A 13,604-nucleotide genomic window follows, 5' to 3' on the forward strand; every position below is an offset into this window, starting at 1 on the left:
TTGGGAGCTAATTAGTATGCACTTCATGAAAATCTCCTTAACACATAAAAATATGATTATAAATAACTCCATGTTGTGGTTGCTAAAGGAATTTTGTACTTCACCTATTACACCTAAACATATGGTCTGTTACCCATTAAATATTATTATTAGTTATCGTAACTTTATATTCATGCACCCTAAGTATAGGGAATGGAATTTTATTGTATTCCCTATAATTTATACTCAGGGTATGCTTATGTCATCTACTTCTGAAGGAGCTCATTTAGCTATAGATAATAATCTAAAGTACTGGTATCAGCTGATATCTGATAATAAAGTTAAAAATCTAGATTTCTTAAAACAAGAATTTGATCTAAGAGAAACTTGCTGGTTAGAGGTTCAGATCTTTAGACAACATCTCATTGATAGAATAGATCTAATGTCTATAACAGTTAAAGAATCTATTCCAAAACTGATTGATTACTTGATAATAAATTTACAGCATAAAGTTTCTGATAAAGGTAAACTTTCATATATACATAAAATTATCAGACAAGAAACGTTTTACAATGTAGATTCATACTGGAATTATTTCACCTCTATTAATGGGGACCCACCAGCTCAACAAGATAAACAATATATATTGGAATCTGCTTATAGAACTACATCTTCCATTGTCTGGAGACTTTATACATGGAAATTTTTACATAGATCTTTTATACACCTTTGATGATGAATAAAATTAATAATAAAGATAATCTATGTAAGAGATGTAATGTAGAAATTAATGCTGACTGGGCTCATATATTTTATGACTGTATGAAGTTGAAAGAATACTGGAAGTCAATTAATGAATTTTTGCAGGCTCTTTTTACAGATAATTTCATTATTTCTAAGTCTCTTATATTATTCAACACACCTGTACCTCAATGTGTTAAAAAGATTAAGCTTCCCTTGTTATGGTCTATCCTAGCAGTGGCTAGGAAAATAATAACTAGAAATTGGATTTCAGATACACTTCCTTCATTCAATGAATTTAAAAATGTTATGAATATAATGTGTCATATGGAAATAAGCACAATTAGAATGAGAACAACTAGAAAAACATCACATTTTATTGTATGGGATAATTTACAAAATTTGTTAAAAAATTCTAATTTCAATAGCACAGTATTTTAGTTTAATTAATTGATCTGATTGTAGTGGATGTCTTTGTAAATACTTTAGTTGTTTTGTTGAATATTATAATAATACCTATTTTTAATTATTTGTATAAAATTGTTATGATATTTCTCTTATATGTTAAAACAATAAACTTGTTTAAAAAAAAAAAAAATAACTCATGCTACTGCTGTAAGTAGATAGTTTTATTTCCATGTAATATACCTAATATCTGTATGCTGAGTGACTGGAGATGGTAGAAAAAAATCGAAGAGTTTCTAAAACCTTTACATTTTTCAATATTAAGGAACAAGCCTACACTATTCAAAGTCTGCTCTAAAGCATGACTAAATCTCCTTCATTAGTAACAATAATTTTTAAACCATCAGCATATTAAATAAATGATGGTAAGGGTACATTGGGTGTTATATTCACTGGAGAGCTTAAACACTGACCAAAACACTCAGTAAGAACAAGATTATAAGTAAACAAAATAACAGACTACTGAGAGGGACATCCTTGCTTATGCTTAATTCCCCTATAGACTGAATTTTCAGTCCCGAATGTATGTTAACTAATGGAATGGCCCAATAATTTCTATAAACACTTTGCAAGACAGATATAATTTAGCTATGGATATTATAGTAATTTTTGAACATCCCATAAACTGGAATGCACTACTGTGTTAAAAGCTTTCAGCACATCCACAGGATAGTAAAATTCCATTATTGTACTGAGCACTAGAAATTGTTTATTATAAAAAAATACTAACTCATCTGTAATAGTCTTTCTACATGTCCCAAAAACCCTGGATCAAAAATAAATCATAGTATTTCTGGTTAACAGTTTGTGAGGTATTTTGTAAAAAATGTAATGAATGATATTAATAAGTGTTAATGACCCCCAGTTAGTTAATAATGTTCTATCTCTATTCTTTTTATAAATCAATGTCAAGATCTCTTCACAAATAGTAGCATCATTAATGTTAAACTCTATCCATTCGTTAAGCACTTGTAAAACTATCTATACTGTCTAGTCTAGGAGAGGAATCAGCAATAACATTATTTAATCCACTGTTTAGTTCTTCTAGGGCTATAGGGTTGATTAGGGTGGTATTACAATAGTCAGATAAGGTTGAAAGGCACCATACATTCTGTCTATTAACTGGTTTACAAAAGGAAGAATATCTTCTTGCATCTGGATATATGTACTATCACGGCACAACAGGCAATCCATTGGACAAGTCTCTTTCTTAACATTTTTACTCAAAACAGGGGATACTTATATTTTATTTATTCCTCTGACAACATATTTTTGCTTGAATAGTAAAACTTTTATTCTGTCTTCTGTGATGATCTTCAGCAGTCTTTCTAAAGAATTATTGGTGGAAATGTTATTATGGTGCAAGGAATGCACACATAATATTTACCTACCAAAGCATATTCCTTTTTTCTTTCTGTCCAGGTATCTTCTTCCATAAGACTATAAAGCTTCTTATATGTAGTTTTGTAAATAAGCCACCATTTAGTCCAAGTGGTGCAATAACTTATTAGTGCCCAGTGCTGATGTCAGAGCCATATGCTTTCCAATTTCCATAAAACTGTGTCTAACAAACTGCCAGTAAGCTTTATAACTCATTTACTTACATTTATACATGCTTTATGCTTAGATAAAGAAGGTACCAATACTAAATGGTCTGATATTGAAAATGTAGTTTTTCTTTTTTGAAATCCTGGCAAATGATTTTAGAAGAGTAAGCAAAACTGTTTATTCTGTAGTCAGTGCCTGTCTAGTGTAAGTAGACCCAAAACTAGGGGTGAATGTCATTTGACCACATAAAATGATGTTTCCAAGGATTGTAATGTCCTTGTTAAACTAAAATGCGTTACTGTGTTAAAAGCTTTGACACATCTACTAAATAGTAAAATTTCATTGTTATGCTGAATGCTAAAAAATATTTATTGTAACAATGCTAACACATCTTTAATAGTTACTAAAACAATAACTACAGTCTTTGGTTATCCCTTATAATACACCAAGGTCCTGTAACCCAAGATAGTAGGCATACATAAACACAAACTGTGTTGCAAACATTTTCAGTATTGTTCAGATCTCCCAAGCACCTGCCCATATTTTCCTATCATCATACATTTTCTTTCTGTCCAACACAGAATGGCATAATGTAGAAAAGTAAGTAAATTTGAGTTAGCTGTATATCAATAGGTCTAAACTGCAGGATAATACATTTTTTGGCTGTTTATTAAAGCCCACAAAGTCATTCCATGCTCAAGGAATGCAAAGTTTCCTTTAGTCACATTTATCCAAAATTCTTCTGCAAATGCAAATGCTTCAAAATTCAAATTGCATAATGTGTCTTTACCAGCATGTATCAAGTCCCAAATGTGTTTAGCAATAAATGCAAAAAGAGAAATAATATTGTACCAAATTGCATATCCGTTAATTACCTAATTGTTTTACACAATATTTGTACACGAGATACACAAGTCAGTTGCAAATGTTGATTTAACCACCTGTGAAAAAGTTTTTAGAAAAAACACCATTCTCAGAAGAAGCAAGCTCTTTACCTGCAAATGCAGTCAATGTGCTGTAAACTAATTCAAAGCTTGAACCCTGACTGATACATATTATATAAAGTAACAATTGCATCCCCCATGGTAGTTTAATGTATAAATGTCTTTAGGTGCTACTTTGTAATAGTTAGCAATGTAAGGCCACACAACTTTGTTCATTATGTTGACTGCAGCTCCATTTAGAATATCACAATTATATGCTGACTGGTCAAAAAAAAAAAAAAAGACTTAAAAGCAAAACGACAGTACTCAGATTAAATCAGATCTAACTGACAATTGTACCTTAGCCTACATGTAGGATGTCAGGTACTCAGTTTCCTGTTTTTCTGCTCAGAACTGATATATACCAGACTAACCTTCAAACTGCTGGCAGTTACATTACCTTCCAAGGAACATTATTCAGCCCAGTTGGAGCTGAAACTGACTAAGTTCAGTTATACTGCATTTTTATCGACAAAGTATAATTCAGTTAACTTTAATAACTACAGTATTTGATGCCTTGTCATCAATGAAGAATGAAGATCTAACCCTGACCTTTATCCTTTGACAAAGGAAAGAAGGCCTCTCCTCCTTTTGAAACACACTTTTCAACTAATCCACTCAAGCAACTTTGCAAATATCAGGTTAATTTTTTTCCACCAACTTCGGCTGTTTTTCATTCAATAATCCTCTTTTATCAAGTTCAGTAATTTGAACAACATCTTGGGTAGAGAATCTGTCCAGTATACTCCAGTCTTTCCAGTGCTGCAACGCAAATACCCTCTGGCCTGTTACTCACAGTAAGTTCCGAAAAGAGAAGAGGTCCTTTATTTAGCACAACATAAAAAATATTATACACATATTTACAAAATGAAAATATTTACAAGCACATATATGCAAATGTCTATTTTTTTTTTTACTATTTATCATCTTTTATTACATACACATTGTTATTCTTCCACAACCTTAATATAATTTTATGCAATACATCTGCCAAAATCCATTTCCCATTAAATAAAATCTCATTCATTATTTCATTCCAAATAACCCATGTTGCATAAAATAAATTCTTATCTACCCTTCTTATATATTCTTTCATCTTGTTCTTATCATATCTGTGCATAAGCATATTCATGTCTATATTATTTACGTCATTAATATTCTCAAAAAAACCCTTCGAAACTTCTTTCAGAGTCTCATCACTCTTTAACATTTCAGAACAAAACATGATCTGTTGTCTCTTTCTCTCCACAAAAACGCTTTCAATTTTGTTTTTATATGGCATATCTCCCTTTACTGGTAACTTATTTATTATTATTCTCCATAGTCTCCATAGGAAGTCCTATTAATTTGGTGCACCAGTTTTCCTTACTTTAATGGCTAATGGGGCAGAATAAATAATTGGATTTAGTAACCCCAATCTTCCTTCATCTTCATTCATAAACAACATACATTTTTTTACTGGGTTTAATTTTGAACCCCATATAAAAGAAAACATCACTTGTATAATTCCCTTTTCATATTTTCTGGGATCATATAAACATTTGTCATATATGCTATTTTTCCTATTAATATGGAATTCGCCAGATACACCTTTTTTCCTGAAGGGTAATCTATAATTCCTTCACAGAAGACATATTTATCTCATATTTTCCAAGCCCTCCCACTGTAAAATAACTACATTATTTCACCCAGATTTTATCCCTAACAAAGACACCTAATTCACTGAAAAATACACAGCCTCAATTTTTACCATAAACCCAAACCTTTACTTTTGTCTTTATTCATGGTCATCCCCATTTCCTTTAAACATCAGTTCAGACAACCCAACACTTCCCTCATCCGTATTTTGTTTTTAGTAACCTCAACTATATTGTCTGTATATGTCAAAACTGCAATAACCACCTCTTTTTGTATCATGTCTTGCATATTTCATTTTATAAGCTATGTTTCTTACTATTGTATTCATTACCAGTGCAAACAATATTACATTCCAGGCATACCCATGTCTTTACCACACTTCTTGAATATTTCTTTCTTTACTCAGCCACCCATTCACTAAAACTCTCACTCTATTATTTTGATATGTTCACACATACACACACACACACACACACACACACACACACACACACACACACACACACACACACACACACACACACACACACATACACGCATACACACACACACATGCACGCACACACACACACACACACACACACACACACACACACACACACACACACACACACACACACACACACACACACACACACACACACACTCCTAATATTATCTAGTCCATAGTTCTCCATAGCATCCCACAAAGCATCATGTCCTACTGTTTCAAATATCCTGCTAATATCAGCTAACATATGTTTCACATCCTTCCTTTTACTTATATTATCCTCAATTTCTCTCACAACCAGTAACAATTATTGATAGCCATTCATTCATTCAGCACATTTACAAAATACTGTCTTTGCCAATCCATTTATTTCGTGTTCATTCCATACCCTATACAAGCTGTTCCTGATACTAAGTTGACATTTACTTTGCTAAGTACTCCATCCAATTTACTAATAGCAATTTATTTTTTCAAATTCTTTCTTAACTCATTCTGGAAATTGTTTTACTTTCATCCAGTCTTATTTTCTTTCATTTTACTCTTATAAATACTTTTCAGATGCTGTACTACAATACTCATAATTTGCTTTTGTGTTCTTTTTACCTCACATTTTACATTTTTCATTTCCCTCATACTAATATCCTCCTTTACTATTTTACCCAAATACAGAGGTAACTCCTGATTTCTCCCTTGTAAATAATATCTCTGGCTAAACAATAATGCTTATTTTGTCTTAAATTCTTTTATGTTTTTTTTTCCATATCACAATATTCTCTTCCTTTCTTATGTCACCCTTCCAGTAAAAAAAAGCTTTTTATACTTCTTTTTAACTTCAATCCACCCTTTAGACCAGTTATTATAGACATCCTTCATGGTCGTATGATCCTTCTATAACTGCAATACTTATCACTCTCCAATTTCATCCCATAATTTCTCACTTATTCTTTTTATCCCCTTTCCAGATTGAATATACTCCCTTTCTTCCATCACTTCCATCCATCTTGCTAAATTATCTGAAGAACCTGACACAAATGTATCACCATCTGCTGCCATGCCTTTTAATAATACAAAATAATCAGTTTCTTATCCAAGGGCTCACTTCTATAAATCTATTGACTTTTTTCCAGTCAGGTAATTTAATGCATTTTATCATGCCCTGTATTTTTTACATCTTTCCATTTATTTTTTACATTTCCCCCCAAATCACAATTAAAGTCCCCAGAAATTATAATTTTAATGTTAACCACCACAGTCTGCCATTTGATGAAACACATTCTCTCTTTCCTTACTAGTTATATATGCATATAATGCTATAATTCTATATCCACTACAGTTAACTTTCCCATCTTTACCAATGTTACATCTAGTATTTTTCTGTTTTTACACAACACAGCCACACCAGAACAATGTTCACAACCTAAGTTCCGTATTATGTTTCTACCCCATATTTTTTTTTTCTGTTTGCAGTCTTTCCTCACTTCTTTTGAATCTTGTATCCTCTAACAGAATAACACCTACATCACATTTAGCACATTATTCTAGTATCCATATCCTTCTTGGAATATTAATAACACTGTTCACATTTTCTGAAAGTACTCTAACATTGTTTTCCTTCTTTTTAAGATTAGGGGAAATATTTCTTAGTTTTCATGTTCTTATTTATACTCTTTCCCCAATTGAATATTTATCCTGGGTTTATGTATAAATAGTCCTTGATCCTCAGAATCAGATTTTTCACTGGCTAGGACGTAAAGATACTACTATCAATCTCTTCTCCTGACTTTTCATCCTGCATGCCCTCTCTCTCTTCATTTTCCCCTTCCATGGTTTTTCTTCTTCTACAGTTTCTTCTTCACCTGCTTCACCCTCACATCAACCTCTTCTTGTCCTTCTTCATCTGTGTTTTTTCCCTTTCCTGTTCTTTTTCATTATTTACCTCACAGTATGACATTGTCCTGTTTGATTCTCAGCTAAAAAAGCGTCTTCTGTGTGAAGACATGCGTGAATGGGCATACCTTTGTTGAAGGTTGTGCGTCAGAGTACGGTACGTAAAAATCTACTGCCAATCATTAGCGGACCGGAGTTCCGCTGTGGCGACCCCTAACCGGGAAAAGCCAAAAGATACAACAACAACAACTGTTTACTCTTGACAATCCATCCAAAAATGTCCTTTTTTTATACAATCTACATTCAAGCACACACTTTCTTGCTGTATGTCCTTTCCTCCCACACTGGTTGTATTGTACTTCGTGATAAGCATTAATTAAATGGGAAAAGTCCCCAGAAAAGAAATGTGATTTAGGCTGGTAAGCATAGCTTAATGTCCCTCTCTAACCAGCCACAAAAATAGTATTTGTAAAGTATTTTCCAAATTATTATTATTATTATTATTATTATTATTATTGCAACCCCCAACTTCCATTGCATAAGTTTCTCTTATCATTAATTTTCACAATATTAATAGTTTCACACAGATTCTGCATGCATTTTTAATGTTTCTGTTACTACCAGAAAACAAATAATTGCTCCATGGATAAATGCCCTTCTTTTTGTTACAGAGTTCCAGAATTTCATCATCATTTCATCAGTTTCAAATGATAAACCACAAAAAGCATCTGTCGCAATACATATAAGAACAGAATTTCCTGAGTTTTAAAAGCTAGAACAGCTACCAAATTGTCCCATACATAACATCTGTCTACTACAATGTCATTGTTTGTTCTTATTCTCACAGTTGTTGTTCTTTTTAAAAATTGTTTTATGTGCAGTTTATTACTGTTCATTTTGCCTGCTGTCACTGCTGCATAGCTTTTAGTTATTACATTATCTGCTGCCACAAAACCAGACACCTTCTTGGTTTGTTGCTGCTTTCCCCTTTTACTTTCTGTCACTGCTACATTCTCTGCTCCCACATCTCCTGGTTCCTTTTCCACATCACCATCCTCAGCACTTATGAAAGAAAATTCTGCAATCTCACCCCATGAAACAGCAGAACCACCCCATGAAACAGCAGAACTGTCATCCAGATCATTCTGCTTGATTATTTTGAACAGAACATCAATTACAAGCCCTCCTGGTGTAATTTCTGTCAGTTCTATTGTCTGTACAAAATGAACTGGCACCTCACCTAAGTGTCATGTTTAATCATAGCCTCACCTCAGGCTTTGTGCCCACTGAGTGGTGCACAGCAATAGTTATCCCACTCCACAAGGGGGGATCCACCTTGGATCATAGAACTTATAAACAAAGACATTGGCAACCTTCAAACACTGGACCCCACCCAGTTTGGGTTTGTGAAGGGCCGATCTTGTCTCCTGAACCTGATTGACTTCTTTGAATCAGTCTCCAGAGCCATGGACGAGGGTAAGGTGGTCCACACAGCCTATCTGGACCTCGCCAAGGCCTTTGACACCATCCCCCACTCTGGAATCATAGATAAACTTACTAAGCTGGGCATTAATCCCTACGTCACTCGATGGGTTGCCAACTGGCTTACTGACAGAACCCACACTGTAAAAGTAGCTGACTCCAAATCCAGCTCCAGACAAGTGACAAGTGGAGCACCTTAGGGTTCAGTCCTGGGATCACTCTTATTTGGCATCTACTTCTCTGAAGTACAGGCCAACACTAAGGTACTCTGGCTAACAAAGTTTGCAGATGACTGCAAACTGGGAGCCATTATTGAATCTCCAAATGATGTGGATACTCTACAAAAGGGCCTTACAGAAACAGATGCTTGGTGCCAGAGCCATGGGCTCAAGCACAATGCCAAGAAATGTATAGCCTTTCCCTTTGGGAAAAAAACATGTACTCATGAATTATCACATAGGTGGCTTTATACTAAACACCGAAAGTGTGACGAGAGACTTAGGGACACAGATGGACAGTGGTCTCACCTTCGATAACCACATTGCCACAACAGTCAGGAAATCCTTCTATGTGGCACACCACATCACTAAGGGCTTTTCATCCAGAAAAAAGGAGGTCATTGCCCCACTGTACTCATCCCTCATTAGATCCATTATAGAATGCAATGCCCCATTTGGTATGTACCTCTCAATACACCTGCAACAACTGGAAAGGCCACAGAAATACCTCACTAAAGGAATCACAGGCCTAAAGCAGATACCCTATGCTGATCGCCTTAAAAAACCCCAGCTATACTTTGTCGCATATCGTCTACTCAGAGGCAATCTCTGCTTAACATACAAGGCCATGTCAAACCCAGAGCTGTTGGACATGCTACACTTAAAGAAATCCCAATCCCTCAGAGTCACACACTCCAGGGTCTAAACCTTGTCATCACAATAAACAAAACATGCTGGAGGGAGAGGTTCCTGACCCAAAGACTCCCTAGACTCTGGAATAGACTGCCCATACATGTCAAGCAGAGCGCCTCTTTGGCCCTCTTCAAAAGGAACCTTGATGATTGGATGGGAGAAAGGAAATTCACCCCGGGGATCATGTCAGTCACCCTGCTAGACAGGGGTCCAGGGCAGTACATAGTGTGGGAAGAAATAGCCAGAGAATTGTTATGGTTAGGCTTGTATAGGCCCTAGGGCCAATAGCCTAGTACCAACCTATGAACCTATGGACCTATGTACCACTTTAGCAGGCATGCTTACTTTCTTCTCCATGTAGTTAGCTAAAACTGCTCTTTGTAACATCCACCACACTGGAATTGTTGTTTACATTTTGAAACTCCATATCAAACACATTTTCTCCAGATTCTTACTTTCCACTGCCAGACACTCTATTGCTTTTCTCTCTTTCTGCTTGCTGCTGCTTCCATTGAGTCTCTTCCTTGCTACTGTAGGAACCCTCCATCACCATTTAGCCATTCCAAAGAGTAGGGGATCTTCCTTGATGCTTTGGCCAAATTTCATCCTAGTAGTATAAATAACACCTGGGGTCTTTTCTGAAAAGATGCCACTAGTCTAGTGAGACTAACTTGCTCAAAAAAGAACAAGTAAATAAAATAAATAAACAATATATTGTAAAGTAGGTATATCAAAGTGATCCCAAAAGTTCACATAAACTGATTATTGGAGGTAAATAAATTCTAGCAACTGAAGCTAAAAGGCATATATCTAGGGTCTATATTAGAATGCTGAAACCTCACTTACACGAATCCTGAAAGCTGACACATAAAAAGTGAACCACAAGAACACCGAACATCCTGAGCTATCAGAATCCTGAAGTAGCAATAAATCAGAACATGCTATGTAGCATGATAATCAAAGATGCCAGTGTTAGTAATGAAGACAATACAATGAAAAGTATTGATCTAAGCACAAAACAGATATTGTAAACATTTAGGTACAATACAAGTACAGTACTAAAAGAAGAAAATCACACAAAGTAAACAGATTATGAAGCAGCCATGGTCACTGAAAAGAGCTACATGAAGAAAAGATAGACATATGTCATATGGCAGAGCAGCCTGCTGGAACAGAGCCAGCAGAAGGAATAGAGTTATAAAGACTACAGTCAGAAAATGTTCCAAAGCAGGGAATATTAGCGACTAGTGGAAGTGGAGAAAATATGTTTTTTACTAAAGACATGCAGTCTAAAAAAATACAATTAAGAGGCTTGAAAAAAGCACAGCCCAAGCAGGGTGGGAGGTTGGCATGATGGTTAAGCTGTTTACCTTACAGAGACAAGGTGCAGGGTTTGATTCTTACATGGAATAATTGGCTATGCTTAAAATGGCCCACAAGGGCAGTTAGCCTAGAACTAACCTATGAAATCTAAATTTTCTGTAAAAGAAAAAAAGTCCCAAATGTGGGACATTCTAAACAGCAACGGTGCATTGCAAAGGGGAAAATTGGCAATAAGAAATAGGTAATAATGTAGTAAAAAGTGAAAATGCATAATTTATTCAGAATAATAAACTCATTTCTGTCAGTTTAAAACATAAACTCAAGTAAATAGGAACTGTAAGCAGCGGACCTGTGGAACTGAGGAAAACAGTAAACTAAAGACAGCTTCTTTTAAAACTATAATTTACAGAGCAAAACAGTTATGGAAGAACCTGAAAAAGTAGTTCTTAGAAGAAGGAGTCTGAAAAAGTCCTTGTAAAAAGATGGAAGGAAGTACTAATAAAGTCTTGTTGTGTAGAATACTGCCTGCTTCATGGTGTTGCTTTTCTTGAGTTGTGGTGGTTTACACCATTCCTAAGTTTACATGTGTTTGTTTTTAGGCTTAATTTTTGTATTGATTTCCTACTGGGAACATCTGACACAGGTCAGCTTATAAAAAGCCAAATACTTGCATATTGTCCTACATACTCATCCCTTTGGTCTTAGTATAGATAGAACTCCATGAGACAAAACCAAGCTAATTGAAACAAAGAAATGTGTGACTCATAGCTTAAAACAGCAAACCGAGTTTATTACAAAATTATTACCACTTTTGTCTTATAAAATATGAAGACTTTGTCAGATAAGCAGTACTAGTGAATAATGTTCTTAAATACACTGTAACAGCCATATGACTGTCAAGCCCCCCAAAAAATATACACACAATTCCATATTTACAAACATAATAGCATATTATTCAGATTTAGGATACTTTTAAAAGTTAAAAGCTAAAAAAAATTAAATTTAAAATGCATACTCAGTGATCATCTTATTTCACTTAAAAACTGTCTCATAATCAGCCAGCCTTTATTTACTACAGTTGTTTACCGCAGTAATTCTATCTCAAAAGTGCTCTTAATTTCAACATGCAAGAAATGGGGAATACCTCATTAAGACCTGGCCAGATTTTGACATTCAGTTGGAGCTGCCAGTAAAGTTCCTTCTTTTCTAGTAATAATGGCCATGGTCCCCCTCTACAAGTATTCACCTTTTCCAAAATTGTAAATCTAAACTCATGTCCTGGATAGTCATGTATGTGTTTAAATAAGGTGTTAGTAACTTTATTCTTCCTTATATCATAGGTAAGTTCATAAATACGTCTTTTAGATTATGCTCTGTGTTACCGTTGTAAAATCCAGGGAATTTTTGTCAAAGTGCTACATAGACTATGCCTATAGTTTCACAATTATATTTTCCATGGAAGCTGAAACATTGACCACTGATATCAAAATCCTAACCTGTGTAAATAAATTTACAGTAGCTGCAGTGTCCACACTTGCTCATTCTACTGTTACCAGAACTGTGCTTACTTAATTTAAATATATTTTTTAAATTCATTCCTTTTCTATATAAAATAACAGGTTTATCCCCCACTTAACAAACCAAACCAAAGCACTGGGAAGCACCGTCACTCCAAACCAACAGTTTATTCAAATAGAATAAGTGCTTTTATCTTGCTAATTCACAGACTTCTTCAGAATCAAATAAGACAATCAATTAAAGAAATTTTAAATACATTTTAAATATCCCTCCTCCAAAATCACATGACACATTCTGCCAATAAACAATACACAACATCTAACAATAAAAAAACAAACGGTAAATATGCATGCTAATAAAAAAATATATCCTAAAAACTATCAAATTATTTTAAAACCACTTAATTTATACATTTGAGATAAACGTTTTAGAATACTAATAATTGAAATGTACTCATTAAGACCTGGTGGCACACATGCATTCAACCAAAGCTGCCACAAGGTTTCTTTCTACTCTATCAAATCAGCCCATGGCCCTCCTTCAGTATTTTTATATACTGAATCAATACCAAAAAGTGCAAATTCATGCTCAGGGTATTTATTCACATGTTTGAACAAAGAATTGTTGACCTGCTTGTTT

Source organism: Protopterus annectens, chromosome 2.part1 (assembly GCF_019279795.1).
Source record: "Protopterus annectens isolate FY-2018-M chromosome 2.part1, PAN1.0, whole genome shotgun sequence".
Taxonomy (NCBI): domain Eukaryota; kingdom Metazoa; phylum Chordata; order Ceratodontiformes; family Protopteridae; genus Protopterus; species Protopterus annectens.